The 22,179-nt window shown below is 43.0% G+C and overlaps 1 protein-coding gene across 1 annotated transcript in view; it reads left to right on the top strand.

The window, feature by feature from the left end:
- SFXN5 (sideroflexin 5) overlaps window positions 1-22,179 on the top strand; it is a 261,225-nt gene that overhangs the window by 144,533 nt on the left and 94,513 nt on the right. The gene's annotated exons all lie outside the window — the stretch shown is intronic.

Here is a 22,179-nt window from a genome sequence, read left to right as displayed (position 1 = left end):
CAGGAGAGCAGCCACCAGCAGCACCTGGAGAGGGGGTAAGATGAACTCTGCGACTGCCCCACCTGCCCCTAGACTGCAGGGGGTGTCCCCCTCAACTCCCCTCTCCAGGCCCGTGGCAGAACCAAGACGGTGCCACCAGTGCAACCTACCTGGACACTTCAAGGCCATGTGCCCTCAGCGTCCCAAGGCCCCGGCTCCGTCCCCGTCCCAAGGGCCGCCCAAGGTGTATTGTGTGGGTGGGGGTGGTGGTAGGTCCCTGGACAGCTTCCAACCTGTCACCGTCGGCCGGTCTGTGACCATGGGACTGCGAGACAGCGCCTCGGAGGTGACTCTGGTGCGGCCTGAGATGGTGTCCCCCCAAGACTTGATCCCTGGAAAAACCCTCGCTGTCTCCGGGATTGGAGGCATTGACCCGGCGCTGCCTGTTGCTGACATTTATGTGGACTGGGGCGAGGGGTGAGGGAGGTGGGGGTAACTGATCGGATCCCCGCAAACGTGCTACTTGGGACAGATTTGGGGCAGATAACCTCCCAGTTTGGGCCCCAACCAAGGGCTGAACCTTCAGCCAGTACTGACATGCCTCTGGACAATGTTAATGTGTTATCTATGAATGATGTAAGGGAGGAGGGAGTGAACTCTGATACTTCTGCTTGCATAGACACCATAGACACACACACAGCTGCAGCTGTGACAGGGGAGGGGGTCAGAGAAAGGTGTGACAATGCCTCTACAAGTAATCAGCCTGTGAGCTGGGATCTGTTGCCCTCTGCAGGGATAAGCAGAGAGCAGGGTGCTGCAGGGGGAGGACCAGTGTGTGGGTTGGGGGCTACCACAGCAAATGTGGGGTCCCCAGAGATTTCACAGCGGGGTTCTGTTGCTGCAGGAGGGGAACAGGCAGGTGAGATTGGGGCCGGTCCCGGAGCTGAAGTGCTCCCAGGTAAGATCTCGGTGCAGGGTTCCCCCACAACCGGGGTGTCAGGAAGCCAGGTAGGTCTGCCTGAACCGGCGACTTGGTCAGGAACGGAGGAGGAGCAGGCACGACCCACGGTCGCAGCGGCTGTGGCCGCTGTCACCCGCAGTGGGAGTGCTGGAAGCCAAGGGGCCTCCCGGAGGTCCGATAGCTCTTCCCCTTCTGACCAAGTGGCAGCCGAGTCAGGTGGAGGCCAGGACACAGGTCCCGGGGTACTGACTGAAGATGTGACAGTCTCGTCGATTCTGGCCACATCTAGTCAGGGGTTTCAGGCAGCGTTAGAAGCTGACGACAGCCTGAAAGCTCTTAAGGAGCAGGCGGCACAGCCTCCCTCGGACCCGGAGCGAGTGGTCTGGGACCAAGGACGACTGTACCGGGCCACGGTCCAGCAGGGTTCACCGGAGGCGTGGCCCAGGGACCGACAGTTGGTGGTACCCTATCCGTTCCGGACGGAGTTGTTGCGGATCGCACATGAGATTCCGATGGCCGGACACCTAGGGATCGCTAAGACCAAGGCCAGGTTAAACCAGCATTTCTACTGGCCAAAAATGGGGGCCGATGTGGCTGCCTACTGCCGTTCGTGTGAAACCTGTCAGAGAGTGGGGAAGGCGGGGCCACACCCCAAAGCCCCACTGGTATCTCTGCCAATCATCGATGAGCCTTTCAGGAGGGTGGCTGTGGATCTGGTCGGCCCGCTGGCCATCCCCAGCAGCTCCGGGAAACGCTTCATACTGACGGTAGTGGACTATGCCACCCGGTACCCGGAAGCAGTGGCCTTGTCGTCCATTCGGGCTGACAAGGTGGCCACCGCATTGCTGGAGATTTTCTCCCGAGTGGGTTTTCCCCAGGAAATGCTCACTGACCGGGGGACCCAATTCATGTCCCAGCTGATGGAGGCCCTCTGTAAGCAAGTCCAGGTGCGACATCTGGTGGCCAGCCCGTACCATCCACAGACTAATGGCCTGTGCGAGCGGTTTAATGGCACCTTAAAGCAGATGCTTAAGATGTTGGTCGACTCCCATGGGCGTGACTGGGAGCGGTATCTCCCACACCTGTTATTTGCTTACCGGGAGGTTCCACAGGCCTCAACAGGATTCTCACCGTTTGAGCTCCTGTACGGGCGACGTGTGCGGGGCCCCCTGGCTCTGGTGAAAGAGGCTTGGGAAGGGGATTTGGCCACCCCTGGAGTGTCGGTTATCGAGTATGTCGTGCGCTTCCGGGACAAAATGCAGGCCTTGACGCAACTGGTACACGACAATATGGCTCAAGCCCAGGCCGATCAGAAGCGTTGGTACGACCAGAACGCTTGTGAGAGGACCTACCAAGTGGGTCAAAAGGTGTGGGTACTGGTCCCCGTACCACAGGACAAGCTTCAGGCAGCCTGGGAAGGCCCATACCTCGTGTACCAGCAGCTCAACCCTGTGACGTACCTGGTCACCCTGGACCCTGCCCGTGGAAGGCGGAAGCCCTTCCATGTGAACATGATGAAGGCACATCATGAGCGGGAGGCATGTGCGCTCCCCGTGTGCAACCTGCCCGAGGAGGGAGAAGCGGAAACCCTCTTGGATATGCTAGCCCAGGTTAGGGCAGGCGGATCCATTGAGGATGTGGAGGTTGGCCACCAGCTCTTGGAGGACCAACGGTCCCAGCTGTGGGCCACCCTACACCCCTTCCGGGGGTTGTTTACCAACCAGCCCGGAAGGACTAACTTGGCTGTCCATCACGTGGACACTGGGGATCATCCCCCGATCCGGCGTTCAGCATATCGGGTCTCCCTGGAGGTGCAGCAACACATGCGCCAGGAGATTGACGAGATGCTGAAGCTGGGGGTGATCCAGGCATCCAACAGCGCTTGGGCCTCGCCTGTAGTCCTCGTCCCTAAGAAGGACAGAACCACTCGGTTCTGCGTGGACTACAGGGGGCTCAATGCTGTCACGGTCGCCGATGCGTACCCAATGCCACGCATCGATGACCTGCTCGATCAGTTGGCCGGGGCTCAGTACCTGACCATCATGGACCTGAGCCGGGGATATTGGCAGATCCCCCTGACTCGCAAGGCCAGGGAACGCTCTGCCTTTATTACCCCATTTGGACTGTACGAGTCCACGGTGATGCCATTCGGGATGAGGAATGCCCCTGCCACCTTCCAGCGGATGGTCAACACCCTGCTCAAGGGACTTGAAGGGTACGCGGCCGCGTACCTGGATGACATTGCCGTCTTCAGTCCCACCTGGGAGGACCACCTAGAGCATCTAGCACAGGTGCTCAGGCGGATCCACCGGGCAGGTTTGACCATCAAGCCGGGAAAGTGTCAGCTGGCCATGAGCGAGGTCCAGTACCTCGGTCACCGGGTAGGTGGGAGAACACTGAAGCCCGAGCCTGAGAAAGTGGAGGCCATCGCATCCTGGCCCACCCCCAGGACCAAGAAGCAGGTGATGTCCTTCTTGGGGACCGCTGGGTACTATAGGAGGTTTGTTCCATGCTATAGTAGCCTGGCAAAGCCCTTGACGGACCTCACCAAGAAGAAGCTGCCCTCTGCAGTCGATTGGACAATGGACTGCGAGACAGCCTTCCGGGCCCTAAAGGACGCCCTGTCCAGCCCGCCCGTGCTACAGGCAGCCGACTTCACGCGGCCGTTTGTAGTACAGACCGACGCCAGTGACTTCGGCCTCGGTGCGGTGCTCAGCCAGGTGGACTCTGCGAGCCAAGAGCACCCAGTCTTGTACCTGAGCAGGAAGCTGTTACCAAGGGAAGTGGCCTATTCCACGATGGAGAAGGAGTGCCTGGCCATAGTGTGGGCCCTGCAGCGTCTGCAACCCTATCTATACGGGCGCCACTTCATCGTGGAGACGGACCACAATCCCCTCAGCTGGTTGCACACCGTCTCTGGGACGAATGGGCGATTGTTGCGATGGAGCCTTGCGCTCCAGCAATACAACTTCACCATTCGCCACAAAAGGGGCCGTGACCACGGTAACGCAGACGGGTTGTCCCGACAAGGAGAGGTCGCGGACGGGCGCACGGGGGAACACCGGAGTGTGCTGCCCCCTAGCGCCCTCAAAAGGGGGGAGGTGTGAGGCAAACCCTGGGATATGAAGATGAATTATGACTTCCAGTCATAATCGCTCTCATCACTCCCTGGCAGTGCCCCCTCCCTTCTTGTTCTCAGATGTCCAGCATCTGTGAAGGTGTCACATCCCATGGCCATCTCCTGTGATATGGAGATTAGGTGATGTGGGAACAATGGACACAGGATGACTCCCTGCCGTGACCCTGTAGTAGGGGCTGCTATCTAATTAGCAAGGCTATGGAAGTATCCAGACAGAACGACTCCAGTAAAAAATGGTTCATATCTCGCAAGCCATATTTCCGATAAATATGGCAACCATAAAAATGGTGTCTCCGCATGCGGACGATGCTGGCACACCCTTTTTATGGGAGCAGGACCTGGGGAAATACCCCAGGCGTGATATCAGCCAATGGGGAACTAGTAGACAAGTCATGAGTCCTCTCGTTCCGTAGCTAAATTCATAGCTGTCACAATGAGAGCGTTGGCGTCCGCCTACGACGCTCCCAGGCAAAGTTATGGCCCATATTCCATGTTGGGATATTGTCCATAACTCAAGCCAGGGGTGGAGCAGTGTTCCCTGTGAGGTCACGAAGGTAGGAGGGGACCTGGATTTGCCCAGGTTGATAACCCTACTTCGGCCATTTTCCAGCGTTCTTTCGCTGGGGGTCACGTGTAGGAAACATCTGTGGGAAGGATCCTAGAAACCTGGCCTACAGCGCCCCCCTGTGGCCAGACGCACAAGGTAACTGCTGGAACTGTGTATGCCTGTTTGTAACCCATGCTTTGCTTGTAACTGTACTCTGACATATGTATATTCTGTAGATTCCCTATTGTATATATTGTAGTTTCTAGTGTGCTTTAGGCTGATTAAATTATATAATTAATCTTGGGCTGTTCTGTTATCTCGATCTTGGATCCCACGTCTGTGTGTTCGGCTAATAGTTACCGTAAATCGGTTGGTGGCAGCGAGTTTGTGCCAAGGATTATTGTGGGGAGGCCAGTGAGATTCGGGGAGGTTTTATATATTCCGCCCGCGGAGGTCGGGGGGAATATATACCCTACTCTCACCGGGGACCCTTCAATAATCGGCATAAGTAGTATAGCGGCCTCCTTGCTTATCGTCGGGCAATTCCATAATTGGCCTGACTATAAGAGGGGCGCTAGAGAGCGCATCACGTGCTCTGTCTGTCGGTCGGGAGGTATAAAGGAGGGGTGACCCCCCACTTGTTACACCCCGATTGTGACGTACTGGTAGCCAGCGCGGGGGATTTCTGAGTGACCCCCCCGGTGGTTCGTGACACTGATCTTGCTGGTGAACCAACCAGTGATATCGGTCTTGTTGGTGAACCTGTTGATGGTGATCTTTGTTGCGATATTGAGTGTTGTGAACGTTCCCCTGTTGTGCGTTACTTCATTCCCTGCTTCTTTGCTCCCCTGTACACTTATTGTCTCTCCTGTGTGTTTTGAGTGCTGTGTGTACGCTGTTCTCCTTTGTCCGTGTCATTTTGTGGGGTTTCGTTTTTGGGTTTTCTGGCCTGCCCTGATGGTGTGGGAGAGGTGGAGGAAGATCAGGACTTGGGCAGGAGTCAGGGTCAGGCTGGGGGCTCGGACCTGGCTACCATCAAGCCTACCTTCTAGATAAGTGACAGTGCAGTATCTCGAGTCTGAGGGCCACCTAGGGGCCCCTGACCTTTCAGTACATACTTGTGATAAAGACAGAGTCCAAAGAAAAGAAACTTTGGACTCGTTTTGGCTTCCTTTCTGACAGACACAAACTTTTCTATCTCCCTGTCTAACAAGATTGTCTTTTGACCTCCCTTCCACTAGTATCAATCTTCCATCTCTGCCTCATTAAAGTCAATGACTCCGTCGGGGCACGTTTTTTTGGAAATTTAGATTGGAGCTAAAGTCAGTCATGAACTGGAAAATGGGGGGGGGGGCAGGGATAGATTAAGAATCTGGCCGAAGAGATTTATCCCCTTGACTGTCAATCTTAGAAATAAATATGATGAAAGTATAAGGTGTGGATGATAGACCACATCACTGACAGCTCGGAGAACATGGCTTCATCCTCCCGTTGGGTGTCTCGTCCTCTTCCGTGGTATAGATTGAATTCCACTGACCATCTCTAATTATAAATCATTTTGTGCCGAACTGTCAGATCTCTAAATCAGATGTCCAATTAAGAAATGGCACCTTCTTTGTTTAATTGGGGGGAGGTGGAGGATCACCCCCTTCCCTCTTTCTCAATGAAGTCATATCTTTGCTTAATTAGGATGTTCCATCCATTGTAATGTGGACCGGACTTCTTCGTTACCACTCGGCAGGATGTCTCACGTTATCCACTGTTAATTTTAAATTGGTTCTCTCTTTTTCTCGCCTGTTTTGTTGGGCTTAGGTGATTGTGGGAAGACCAACAGGGCATTAATTACGGCTGAATGACAGAGCCGCCGCCGGGGTGGAGAGGAGGCCGAGCAGAACACTGGGGACAGTGTACGGGAACATTACTAAGCGATCCCTCCGAGATGATCGCTGTTGTCATAAGTTATCTGATGGCTTTTATTGAAGCCGTGCCGGAACGTTACCTGCAACGAGGATAGTCATTAAAAAGTTGGCATCGCTTGTCCACCGGGGGCACTGTTTTTCCTTCTGCGTTATTTTTATCACTGGTATTATGGTCAATATCTATACTATGATGAGAGAACCTAGATTTGGTGCATTCGGGGTTTTAAGATTTCTTCAATTTTTGGCCATTTTTTTTCTATTCTTTTTACAATTCTTATACTTTTTTAGGCAACTCGAAGACGTTTTGTATTTCTGTGTAGTTCCTTAACCTATTATCTACCAATGTCCTATTTTTGGGATGCCTAAACTTTTGCTTACAATTCATTAAATTAAATTAATTAATCATTAATTATTTTAATTTACTCACTAAATTAATTAATTTTGCTTAAATTTCATTTTTAATTTTTGTTTTTTTTTTCATAAAAAAATCTGTCATTTAATTAAAAAAAATAAAGAAAACTTCTAATTTGGCAAGTAATGGGTTAAGGAAAGCGTTACAATAATTTTCTCTTGGACTCCATAATTTTACGAGAAAGAATCTTCTAGATGCCTCAGTAGAAAATTAGTGGCACAAAGACGTTACTGGACCCATAGACTTCTATGGATATTATGCGAAGCCTTAATGCCAGCTGTGTATTGCCTATCTGTAATATAAGAAGGGCTGATATTTTGGCGCTAAGTTGTCACAGACTGCTGAGCACCCAGGAGAGAAGGCAGAAGCGTTTATTTCTTTTTTTTTTACATATCGTTCTACCTCTGTCGGTCCAGCAGTCACTGCTGAGCACCCAGGAGAGAAGGCAGAAGCGTTTCTTTTTTTTTACATATCGTTCTACCTCTGTCGGTCCAGCAGTTACTGCCGAGCACCCAGGAGAGAAGGCAGAAGCGTTTCTTTTTTTTTTACATATCGTTCTACCTCTGTCGGTCCAGCAGTTACTGCCGAGCACCCAGGAGAGAAGGCAGAAGCCGTTTTTTTTTTTATTATTGTTTTACACATCACGCTACCTCTATCGGTCCAGCAGTTGCTGCTGAGCACCCAGGAGAGAAGGCAGAAGCGTTTATTTCTCTTATTTCACACATTGCACTACCTCTATTGGTCCAGCAGTCGCTGCTGAGCACCCAGGAGAGAACACAGAGCGTTTATTTTTATTGTTTTACACATCACAGTACCTTTGTCAGCCCAACAGTCGCTGCTGAGCACCCAGGAGAGAAGGCAGAAGCGTTTATTTTTATTGTTTTACACAACGCACTACCTTTGTCAGTCCAGTAGTCACTGTCGACCTCCCAGGAGAGAACACAGAAGCATTTATTTTTATTGTTTTACACATCACACTACCTTTGTCGGTCCAGCAGTTACTACTGAGGACCCAGGAGAGAAGGCAGAAGCATTTATTTCTCTTCTTTCACACATCGCACTACCTCTATTGGTACAGCAGTCACTGCTGAGCACTCAAGAGAGAACACAGAAGCATTTATTTTTAAAATCACCCATTCCCTGTACCCTGTGAGCCCTCGCGGGCAGGGTTCTCTCTCCTCCTGTAGACTGTGAGCCCTCGCGGGCAGGGTCCTCTCTCCTCCTGTAGACTGTGAGCCCACGCGGGCAGGGTCCTCTCTACTCCTGTAGACTGTGAGCTCTCGCGGGCAGGGTCCTCTCTACTCCTGTAGACTGTGAGCCCTCGCGGGCAGGGTCCTCTCTCCTCCTATACCAGTCTGTTTTGTACTGTTAATGATTGTTGTACGTATACCCTCTTTCACTTGTAAAGCGCCATGGAATAAATGGCGCTGTAATAATAAATAATAATAATAATTTTAGACCTCGCACTACCTCTATTAGTCCAGCAGTCACTGCTGAGCACCCAGGAGAGAAGGCAGAAGCGTTTATTTTTATTGTTTTACACATCGCACTACCTCTGTTGATAACCACTGTAACACCGAGACAATTACCCTGAGCATGTACAGTAATCACCATAAAAAAATAACTACGAGCACGCACAACGTGAAATCTGATACAAAATGGCAAAGAATTAAATGAATAAAAATATGATACATATATAAAATGGTAACATATACAGATGTCAATGATTAAAATAATGATAATTAGAAGGAATACTAGGATCGTTTTCTAAATAAATAAAAAAAATTAGTTTGTGTAGATTCCCCCAACCCCCCCCCCCCCCACACTTCTTAGCACTTTCTACCGGAGAATCTGTGACAATCCGAGCTCAGCCGTCCTCACCCTGCCAGTGCCCGGCTGCGGTCTTGTGGCCTCCTCACCATTGTCCTGCCTCGGGTAGCCGGAAAGACTCCTAAATTACTGTCTGCCGCTGCCGGTAAATGAACGTCTCCGGAGGCGAGAACCTGATACTAATCATCAATACTAATGTCCTGAAAACCTACCTGACATTTTACACCTAATTCTTACGCCACATTCCCAGCAGCGGATAGCGGCAGATGCCCACAGGGTTTTTTCTTAATATAGAAAAAAAAAATAATAATAATAAAAAAAAAAATCCAAAATATTATTATATTTCTGCTGATTTCGGTGCTTCCTTTCCAAAGTTCCCACTGGCAAGGTTTACAAGGAACTAAAAGTTAAGGATTTCAATCAGTATTTTTAACTTTTTTTTTTTTAAGGTATTTTGGTGATTTACTATATAAATACTATATATTTATCCATATATAACTTCGTGTGTGTATGTATATATTTGTTGAAAGATATATATATAGTTTAGCCACCCCAAATTTGTTTATTTTCTGACTTCATTTTGTTTATTATTAGTTAGGTCATATAATCTTATTTTATTATATTTTTAATGTCAGTATTTTTAGTTTTTATTTATTTATTATTATTTTCTTTTAGAGGTTACACTGAATATTTATAGAGCTTCATCTATATTTTTTAATCTATATTTTTATCTTCTAATCCATACTTTTTTTTCCATGACCTTTCCATGGATTTATTTCATTCTGAACACCTTTAATAAAATATTTTCTTTTTTTATTTGAAAAATAAATAAAAATACATTAATTTTACAATATTAACCTTTTTCTGTTGCATGCTACATATTTGTGCAAAGTTAAAAAAAAAAAAAAAAAAAGCCTTGATATCTAGGATATGTATACCTTTTGCCACAAAAATGCACCAAAAACCACACCGAAAAACACATCCTTTTATGGTGCATTTTTGGTCTGTTTTTCTGTCATGCATTTTTTTTTTTTAAGTCAATGGCTTTTGAATAGCAAAAAAATACAGGAAAAAATGCCCCAACGAGTGACATGCTCAATTTCTTTTGTGCACCTTAGTCTGTAAGGAAAAAAAAAAAAGCACCGTGGCATGCAGATTTCTCAAAAAATGCTTCAAAATCTGCATAAAAAAGCACAGTGTGCACATATCCGTACACCATCATGATTCATTCCTCAAATATTATTACCTTTTAACGCCCTCGCTGTTCAGTGGGTGCTGGACAATTAGTTTTTCTTTTGCGCAGAAATGACTCCAATTTGAAAACGAACAAAAAACGACAGGGGAGCTGATGAGGTATTTTCCATCTGTTTTTTTTTTTTTTATGTACATGTAAAAATATGTATGTATGTATGCGTGTGTATGTATGTATGTATATGTATATATATATTTTTTTTTCATAATACTTTTACTGTTAAAGACTAATATTTTTTGGGATTTTTTTGGCTGTTTTATTTATTTTTTTATATGTTTATTTTGTTTTGTTTTTTCTTTAATGCTTTTACTTAGAAACCATTAATATTAATTTTTTGTTTTATTTTTTTTTTCAATACTATTTTTACTGTTAGAAACTATTATTATTATTATTTTTTTTGCTGTTTTATTTTTTATATGTTATACTTTTACTATTAGAGTCCATTAATATTATTTTTTTGTTTTATTTTTTTATAATACTTTTACTGTTAGAAACTATTAATATTACTTTTGGAGGGTTTTTTTTTTTGCTGTTTTATTTTTTATATATTTACTTTCTAGTTTTCTTAATACGTTTACTGTTAGAAATCATTATTATTTTTTTTATTTTTTTATAAAAACACTTTATAATATGAGAGAGATATAGATATACATATATATATATATAGACATATATATATATATATATATATATATATATATATATATATATATATATATATCTAAGAGAGAGATATGTAGAGATATATATAAATTTTATTTTTTTTCTTTTATTTTTTTTTAATATATTTTTACTGTTAGAAACTAACAGTTTTTTTTGTTTTATTTATTATATGTTAAATGATACTTTTACTGTTAGAAATCATTAATTTTTTTTTATTTTTTATGTTTTTTGTGATTTTTTTTTTTATAATACTTAAACAGTTAGAAACTAATATTTTTTGCGGCTTTTTTGCTGTTTTATTTATTTTTTTATATGTTTCAATTTTTTTTCTTAATACTTTTACTGTTAGAAACCATTAATATTATTTTTTTCTTTGTTTTTGTTTATTTTTTTAAAATGTTTTTGTTTTTAATGTAATAATACTTTTACTATTAGAAACTATTAATATTATTTTTGTTTTTTTGCTGTTATTTTTTTGTTTTATTTTGAATTTTTCTTAATACTTTTACTGTTAGAAATTATTATTATTTTTTTTTCCTTGTTTTATTTTTTTAAATTTTGGGGTTTTTTTTAATAGTTTTACTATTAGAAACTATAATATTATTTTAGTTTTTTTGTGGTTTTTAGTTATTTTTTTATATGTTTATTTTGTATTTTTCTTTAATACTTTTAGTGTTAGAAACCATTAATATTATTTATATTTTTTATTTTTTTTATAATACTTTTACTATTAGAAACTACTAATATTATTTTTGGGGGTTTTTTTTTCCTATTTTATTTATTTTTTATATATTTAGTTTTTTTTTCTTTTTATAATACTTTTACTGTTAGAAACCATAAATATTATTTTTTTTATTTTACTTATTTTTATATGCTGTTTTTTATGTATTTTTATAATACTTTTACTGTTAGAAAACATTAATATTATTCTTAATTTATTTCAATAATCCTAAATTCCTGCGCAGAGCGTCATACATTTATACTTCCATGCGTCACGTTTTATTTTTATTATATTAGAAATATTTCTTATTTTTCACGATCAGATATCTATTGCTAGACAAACAAAGAAAAGGTTTTGGACCTTGTGAAAGGTGGAAAATGAACAAAAATAATTGTAGTAAATAATAATGGAGAAGAGACGACGTCCTGCTGCTCCAGCAACACAATAGTGCAGGAGTAGAGGAGAGTGTAAATGATGTGCGAGGCAGAAGACCCGCGCTGATCACTGCTGCCAGATTCTGCACAGCCTCATGTCCTGCAGTGAAAAGCTATTTGGATGTTAAAGGAGCCATCATAAGAAAATTACCCATTATGTAAAGCAGGTGTTTTGTTACATGTATTTTAAAAAAAGGAGTATTATTCATATCACGATTTATATTAAAAACAAAATGAGTAAACTTGCAATTTTCACACTGGCCACTAGGACCGTTTGAGAATTGTTCTTCCTGTTCTTTACAGAAGTCTCCTAATCAGCAGAGACAGGATTAAAATGACTGATAACACAGGATCCATCAAGTTTAATAGGTGATGTCACAGCTCACGTCCTCCTCCTTCTGTACAATGACTGATAACACCTCTATCCAGTATAGAACACAGGATCCATTAATTAGAATAGGTGGTGTCACAGATCACCTCCTTTTCCTGTACAATGACTGATAACACAGGGTTTACCAATTAACTAGAGGTCGCAGCACACCTCCTCCTCCTCTTCAGTGACTGATAACACCTCTATCCAATAGCTAACACTGGAGCCACCAATTAGAATAGGTCATGTCACAGCTCACTTCCTCCTCTTGTACAATGAATGATGACACCTCTATCCAGTAGATAACACAGAAGCCACCAATTAGAATAGGTTGATGTCACAGCTCACCTCCTCCCCATCCTCTACAATTACTGATGACAACTCTATCCAGTAGATAACACAGAAGCCACCAAGTAGAATAGATGTCACAGCTCACCTCCTCCCCATCCTGTACAATGATGACACCTCTATCCAGTAGATAACACAGGAGCCACCAATTAGAATTGGCGATGTCACAGCTCATCCTTCTTTGACAATGACTTTTGCACATGCTCATTAGATGCTTTAATACAAAATATATCGTTAAGATTTGATTATTGTAACTAATGTACATGTGAATCTCCTGAAACACAAAAATTAGTGTCTACAAAAAGCCCCAGCTGCTAATGTAAATAATCATAAGAGTTCTAATTTTTGCTTTTAAATATAAGTTGTGATATTGGAAAAAAACAATTCTAAAATTGAAAAAAATAAATACTTTTAACTCGAAAACCCAATATAAACAATAGTTCATTTTCTGATGACACATTCCCCTTAACATATACTTCAATATATCTAATATATAATCTGAATATTGTACTGTCTTTGGTTATAATACTAATTAGCCCGTCAGATGCTATAACGATCCTAAAGTACAATGGGATCACTGTTCAGGAGTGTGAAGTAACAGGGTCCACACTAAATGCCTCTCTGTGTTTCAGTGACAACACAATCCTCTGAACATTCTAGTGACATCACAATCCTCTGAGCATTCTAGTGACATCACAATCCTCTGTACATTCTAGTGACATCACAATCCTCTGTACATTCTAGTGACATCACAATCCTCTGTACATTCTAGTGACCTCACAATCCTCTGAGCATTCTAGTGACCTCACAATCCTCTGAGCATTCTAGTGACATCACAATCCTCTGTACATTCTAGTGACATCACAATCCTCTGTACATTCTAGTGACATCACAATCCTCTGAGCATTCTAGTGACATCACAATCCTCTGTACATTCTAGTGACATCACAATCCTCTGTACATTCTAGTGACATCACAATCCTCTGTACATTCTAGTGACATAGCAATCCTCTGAACATTCTAGTGACATCACAATCCTCTGAACATTCAAGTGACATCACAATTCTCTGAACACTCCAATGACATCACAATCCTCTGAACATTCTAGTGACATCACAATCCTCTGTACATTCTAGTGACATTACAATCCTCAGAACATTCTAGTGACATCACAATCCTCTGAGCATTCTAGTGACAGCACAATCCTCTGAGCATTCTAGTGACAGCACAATCCTCTGAACACTCCCATGACATCACAATCCTCTGAACACTCTAGCGACATCACAATCCTCTGAATATTCTAGTGACATCACAATCCTCTGTACATTCTAGTGAAATAGCAATCCTCTGGACATTCTAGTGACATAGCAATCCTCTGTACATTCTAGTGACCTCACAATCCTCTGGGCATTCTAGTGACATCACAATCTTCTGGGCATTCTAGTGAAATCACAATCTTCTCTATGCAAATTCTAGTGACATCACAATCTTCTCTACATTCCAGTTACCCTGGAATGGTTGTGATATCTCGCCATCGTCATACATTCTAGTGACATCACAATCCTCTGAGCATTCTAGTGACCTCCCAATCCTCCGAGCATTCTAGTGACCTCACAATCCTCTGAGCATTCTAGTGACCTCACAATCCTGTGAGCATTCTAGTGACCTTACAATCCTCTGAGCATTCTAGTGACATCACAATCCTCTGAGCATTCTAGTGACCTCACTATCCTGTGAGCATTCTAGTGACATCACAATCCTCTGTACATTCTAGTGAAATCACAATCCTCTGTACATTCTAGTGAAATCACAATCCTCTGTACATTCTAGTGACATCACAATCCTCTGTACATTCTAGTGACATCACAATCCTCTGTACATTCTAGTGACATCACAATCCTCTGTACATTCTAGTGACATCACAATCCTCTGGGCATTGTAGTGACCTCACAATCTTCTGTACATTCTAGTGACATCACAATCCTCTGTACATTCTAGTGACCTCACAATCCTCTGTACATTCTAGTGACATCACAATCCTCTGTACATTCTAGTGACATCACAATCCTCTGTACATTCTAGTGACATCACAATCCTCTGTACATTCTAGTGACATCACAATCCTCTGTACATTCTAGTGACATCACAATCTTCTGTGCATTCTAGTGACATCACAATCCTCTGTACATTCTAGTGACCTCACAATCCTCTGTACATTCTAGTGACATCACAGTCCTCTGTACATTCTAGTGACATCACAATCCTCTGTACACTCTAGTGACATCACAATCCTCTGTACATTCTAGTGACATCACAATCTTCTGTACATTCTAGTGACATCACAATCCTCTGTACATTCTAGTGACATCACAATCCTCTGTACATTCTAGTGACATCACAATCCTCTGTACATTCTAGTGGCATCACAATCCTCTGTGCATTCTAGTGGCATCACAATCCTCTGAGCATTCTAGTGACATCACAATCCTCTGTGCATTCTAGTGACATCACAATCCTCTGAGCATTCTAGTGACATCACAATCCTCTGTACATTCTAGTGACATCACAATCCTCTGTACATTCTAGTGACATCACAATCCTTTGAGCACTCTAGTGACATCACAATCCTTTGAGCATTCTATTGACATCACAATCCTCTGAGCATTCTAGTGACAGCACAATCCTCTGTACATTCTAGTGACATCACAATCCTCTGTACATTCTAGTGACATCACAATCCTTTGAGCACTCTAGTGACATCACAATCCTTTGAGCATTCTATTGACATCACAATCCTCTGAACACCCCAATGACATCACAATCCTCTGTACAGTCTAGTGACATCACAATCCTCTGAACACTCCAATGACATCACAATCCTCTGTACATTCTAGTGACATTACAATCCTCTGAACATTCTAGTGGCATCACAATCCTCTGAGCATTCTAGTGACAGCACAATCCTCTGAGCATTCTAGTGACAGCACAATCCTCTGAGCAATCTAGTGACATCACAATCCTCTGAACATTCTAGTGACATCACAATCCTCTGAACATTCTAGTGACATCACAATCCTCTGAACACTCCAATGATATCATAATCCTCTGTACATTCTAGTGAAATAGCAATCCTCTGAACATTCTAGTGACATAGCAATCCTCTGAACACTCCAATGACATCACAATCCTCTGAACACTCTAGCAACATCACAATCCTCTGAGCATTCTAGTGACATCCCAATCCTCTGGACATTCTAGTGACATCACAATCCTCTGAACACTCTAGTGACATCACAATCCTCTGAACACTCTAGTGACATCACAATCCTCTGAACAGTCTAGCGACATCACAATCCTCTGGGCATTCTAGTGACATCCCAATCCTCTGGACATTCTAGTGACAACACAATCCTCTGTACATTCTAGTGACGTCACAATCCTCTGTACATTCTAGTGACATCACAATCCTCTGTACATTCTAGTGGCATCACAATCTTCTGTACATTCTAGTGACATCACAATCCTCTGTACATTCTAGTGACATCACAATCCTCTGGGCATTCTAGTGACATCACAATCCTCTGGGCATTCTAGTGACATCACAATCCTCTGTACATTCTAGTGACCTCACAATCCTCTGTACATTCTTGTGACGTCACAATCCTCTGTACATTCTAGTGACATCACAATCCTCTGTACATTCTAGTGGCATCACAATCTTCTGTACATTCTAGTGACATCACAATCCTCTGTACATTCTAGTGACATCACAATCCTCTGTACATTCTAGTGACATCACAATCCTCTGTACATTCTAGTGACATCACAATCTTCTGTACATTCTAGTGGCATCACAATCCTCTGAACATTCTAGTGACATCACAATCCTCTGAGCATTCTAGTGACATCACAATCCTCTGTACATTCTAGTGGCATCACAATCTTCTGTACATTCTAGTGGCATCACAATCTTCTGTACATTCTAGTGACATCACAATCCTCTGTACATTCTAGTGACATCACAATCCTCTGTACATTCTAGTGACATCACAATCCTCTGGGCATTCTAGTGACATCACAATCCTCTGTACATTCTAGTGACCTCACAATCCTCTGTACATTCTTGTGACGTCACAATCCTCTGTACATTCTTGTGACGTCACAATCCTCTGTACATTCTAGTGACATCACAATCCTCTGTACATTCTAGTGGCATCACAATCTTCTGTACATTCTAGTGACATCACAATCCTCTGAACATTCTAGTGACATCACAATCCTCTGAGCATTCTAGTGACATCACAATCCTCTGTACATTCTAGTGACATCACAATCCTCTGAGCATTCTAGTGACATCACAATCCTCTGTACATTCTAGTGACATCACAATCCTCTGAACACTCCCATGACATCACAATCCTCTGAACACTCCAATGACATCATAATCCTCTGTACATTCTAGTGAAATAGCAATCCTCTAAACATTCTAGTGGCATCACAATCCTCTGAACACTCCAATGACATCACAATCCTCTGAACATTCTAGTGACATCACAATCCTCTGAGCATTCTAGTGACATCACAATCCTCTGTACATTCTAGTGACATCACAATCCTCTGAGCATTCTAGTGACATCACAATCCTCTGTACATTCTAGTGACATCACAATCCTTTGAGCATTCTAGTGACATTACAATCCTCTGAACATTCTAGTGACATCACAATCCTCTGAGCATTCTAGTGACAGCACAATCCTCTGAACATTCTAGTGACATCACAATCCTCTGAACACTCCCATGACATCACAATCCTCTGAACACTCCAATGACATCACAATCCTCTGTACATTCTAGTGGCATCACAATCTTCTGTACATTCTAGTGACATCACAATCCTCTGTACATTCTAGTGACATCACAATCCTCTGTACATTCTAGTGACATCACAATCCTCTGAGCATTCTAGTGACATCACAATCCTCTGTACATTCTAGTGACATCACAATCCTCTGAGCATTCTAGTGACATCACAATCCTCTGAGCATTCTAGTGACATCACAATGCTCTGTACATTCTAGTGACATCACAATCCTTTGAGCATTCTAGTGACATTACAATCCTCTGAACATTCTAGTGACATCACAATCCTCTGAGCATTCTAGTGACAGCACAATCCTCTGAGCATTCTAGTGACAGCACAATCCTCTGAACATTCTAGTGACATCACAATCCTCTGAACACTCCCATGACATCACAATCCTCTGAACACTCCAATGACATCATAATCCTCTGTACATTCTAGTGAAATAGCAATCCTCTGAGCATTCTAGTGACATCACAATCCTCTGAACACTCCAATGACATCACAATCCTCTGAACATTCTAGTGACATCACAATCCTCTGAACACACCCATGACATCACAATCCTCTGAACACTCCCATGACATCACAATCCTCTGAACACTCCAATGACATCATAATCCTCTGTACATTCTAGTGAAATAGCAATCCTCTGAACATTCTAGTGGCATCACAATCCTCTGAACACTCCAATGACATCACAATCCTCTGAACATTCTAGTGACATCACAATCCTCTGAGCATTCTAGTGACATCACAATCCTCTGAACACTCCCATGACATCACAATCCTCTGAACACTCCAATGACATCATAATCCTCTGTACATTCTAGTGAAATAGCAATCCTCTGAACATTCTAGTGGCATCACAATCCTCTGAACACTCCAATGACATCACAATCCTCTGAACATTCTAGTGACATCACAATCCTCTGAGCATTCTAGTGACATCACAATCCTCTGTACATTCTAGTGACATCACAATCCTCTGAGCATTCTAGTGACATCACAATCCTCTGTACATTCTAGTGACATCACAATCCTCTGAGCATTCTAGTGACATCACAATCCTCTGTACATTCTAGTGACATCACAATCCTTTGAGCATTCTAGTGACATTACAATCCTCTGAACATTCTAGTGACATCACAATCCTCTGAGCATTCTAGTGACAGCACAATCCTCTGAGCATTCTAGTGACAGCACAATCCTCTGAACATTCTAGTGACATCACAATCCTCTGAACATTCTAGTGGCATCACAATCCTCTGAACACTCCAATGACATCACAATCCTCTGAACACTCTATCGACATCACAATCCTCTGGGCATTCTAGTGACAGCACAATCCTCTGAACACTCTAGTGACATCCCAATCCTCTGGGCATTCTAGTGACATCACAATCCTCTGTACATTCTAGTGACATCACAACCCTCTGTGCATTCTAGTGACATCACAATCCTTTCTACATTCTAGTGACATCACAATCCTCTGTACATTCTAGTGACATCACAATCCTCTGTACATTCTAGTGACATCACAATCCTCTGTACATTCTAGTGACATCACAATCCTCTGTACATTCTAGTGACATCACAATCCTCTGTACATTCTAGTGACATCACAATCCTCTGTACATTCTAGTGACATCACAATCCTCTGTACATTCTAGTGACATCACAATCTTCTGTACATTCTAGTGACATCACAATCCTCTCTACATTCTAGTGACATCACAATCCTCTGTACATTCTAGTGACATCACAATCCTCTGTACATTCTAGTGACATCACAGTCCTCTGTACATTCTAGTGACATCACAATCCTCTGTACATTCTAGTGACATCACAATCCTCTGTACATTCTAGTGACCTCACAATCCTCTGTACATTCTAGTGACATCACAATCCTCTGTACATTCTAGTGACCTCACAATCCTCTGAGCATTCTAGTGACCTCACAATCCTCTGGGCATTCTAGTGACATCACAATCTTCTGGGCATTCTAGTGACATCACAATCTTCTCTATGCACATTCTAGTGACACCACAATCTTCTCTACATTCCAGTTACCCTGGAATGGTTGTGATATCTCGCCATCGTCTGTGAAGTTTACAGAACTCTGGCTAACTATGCTCTTTGTGAAGATTACATTTACTTACTATACGTATACAGCTTAACTGTTTTATGCACTGAAAAGTTGTGCTCGACTTCACCTGCTATGGATAATCTGTGGAATATCATGATATCAGAATTCTCCATGTATTTCAGTCTTTTTACAATCATCCATTGATTCTAGTGACATCATTGTCACATTTAGATTATAAGAACGGTTATTTCATTGCCTCATCACAATCCTTCAAACAATCTAGTTATCCGACAATGATCTGGGCTTTCTCATACCAGCAACATCATTTCTGAAGTCACAATCCTCTCTTCATTTTAGTAACATGACAACCCGCTATGTGTTTTAAGACATTGTGATGTTCAATTCATTCTAGTGACATCACAATCTTCTGAGCATTCTTGTGACATCACAATCCTTTGTACATTGTTGTGACATCAAAAACCTTTTGGGCATTCTAGTGACATCACAAACCTTCGTACATTCTAGTGGCATCACATTCCTCTGAGCATTCTAGTGACATCACAATCCTCTGTACATTCTAGTTACATCACAATCCTCTGAACACTGTAGTGACCTCACAATCCTCTGAGCATTCTAGTGACCTCACAATCCTCTGAGCATTCTAGTGACCTCACAATCCTCTGATAATTCTAGTGACCTCACAATCCTCTGAGCATTCTAGTGACCTCACAATCCTCTGAGCATTCTAGTGACCTCACAATCCTCTGAGCATTCTAGTGACATCACAATCCTCTATACAATTTAGTGACATTACAACCCTCTGAGCATTCTAGTGACCTCACAATCCTCTGAGCATTCTAGTGACATCACAATCCTCTATACAATTTAGTGACATTACAACCCTCTGAGCATTCTAGTGACATCACAATCCTCTATACAATTTAGTGACATTACAACCCTCTGAGCATTCTAGTGACATCACAATCCTCTGAGCATTCTATTGTCTTTACAATCCTCTGTACATTCTAGTTATTTCACAACCCTCTGTACATTCTAGTGACATCACAATCCTCTAAGCATTCTAGTTACATCACAATCCTCTGAACACTGTAGTGACCTCACAATCCTCTGAGCATTCTAGTGACCTCACAATCCTCTGAGCATTCTAGTGACATCACAATCCTCTGAGCATTCTAGTTACATCACAATCCTCTGAACACTGTAGTGACCTCACAATCCTCTGAGCATTCTAGTGACATCACAATCCTCTGTACATTCTAGTTACATCACAATCCTCTGAACACTGTAGTGACCTCACAATCCTCTGAGCATTCTAGTGACATCACAATCCTCTGAGCATTCTAGTTACATCACAATTCTCTGAACACTGTAGTGACATCACAATCCTCTGAGCATTCTAGTGACCTCACAATCCTCTGATAATTCTAGTGACCTCACAATCCTCTGAGCATTCTAGTGACCTCACAATCCTCTGAGCATTCTAGTGACCTCACAATCCTCTGAGCATTCTAGTGACATCACAATCCTCTGAGCATTCTATTGTCTTCACAACCCTCTGTACATTCTAGTGACATCACAATCCTCTGTACATTCTAGTGACATCACAATCCTCTAACCATTGTGGTGACATCACACCTCATAACGCTCTATACATTCTAGTGACAAAACATCCTCTGACCATTCTAGTGACCTCACAATCCTCTGTACATTCTAGTGACATCAAAAGCCTCTGTACATTCTAGTGACATCACAATCCTCTGTACATTCTAGTGACATCACAATCCTCTGACCATTGTGGTGACATCACACCTCATAACGCTCTGTACATTCTAGTGACATCACAATCCTCTGACCATTGTGGTGACGTCACACCTCATGATGCTCTGTACATTCTAGTGACATCACAATACATGTACACTGGTGACTTCAGCAGTTGAGCATTCTACTTCACTGTGAATTCTAGTGACATCACCACCCTCTGTGCATGTTAATGACATCACACACCTGTGTAGACGTCACCATCGAATGTTCCCAGAATCCAATTGACAGATTACAAACAATATTTCCATTGTAGGAAACTCCATCCTCGTGGAAGGATGGCCCCACTGAATGGGATCAAAGAGCTGATCCGAGCATGACGCCACTGGAGCGTTCTTGTCTCATCCTAGGCGTGAAGCGCCGCCGCTCATTATTTATTCCTCCCTATGATGATCTAGCGGCGGCACTACACTCAAGCCACATCCTGATTTGTCTATTTCAGTCACATTTGTTAAATTTTGTGTCACCACATATGCAGATCGGAGCACAATGGCAGAGCGAGGCGGCTGGCACAGAAACGGCGTCAGCTGCTCCAGAAGCACTTTTTTGTTTTCTACCTGCGAGAAATAAAATGAACCTTACACCATCATTAAAACTGGCAATCTGTCCGGTGTAGAGGCTGCGCTTTGTAATGTCTTGTACCTGTCACCTCGCTGTCGCTGACACACTTTCACGCTAGCTCTGATCGCTCGTGCTATTTCCTGCGTAGGTGTTCCAACACATCCCCGGCTCTGGATCATGGGGAAGTTTTATCAGACAAAGCCAGGGTTGGCGCAGCCCTCCTGCTCCATCGGTAACTCGCAGCCCTTAGGGCC

Source organism: Anomaloglossus baeobatrachus, chromosome 1 (assembly GCF_048569485.1).
Source record: "Anomaloglossus baeobatrachus isolate aAnoBae1 chromosome 1, aAnoBae1.hap1, whole genome shotgun sequence".
NCBI classification, from domain to species: Eukaryota; Metazoa; Chordata; class Amphibia; order Anura; family Aromobatidae; genus Anomaloglossus; species Anomaloglossus baeobatrachus.
This window is presented reverse-complemented; position numbering and strand designations above follow the sequence as displayed.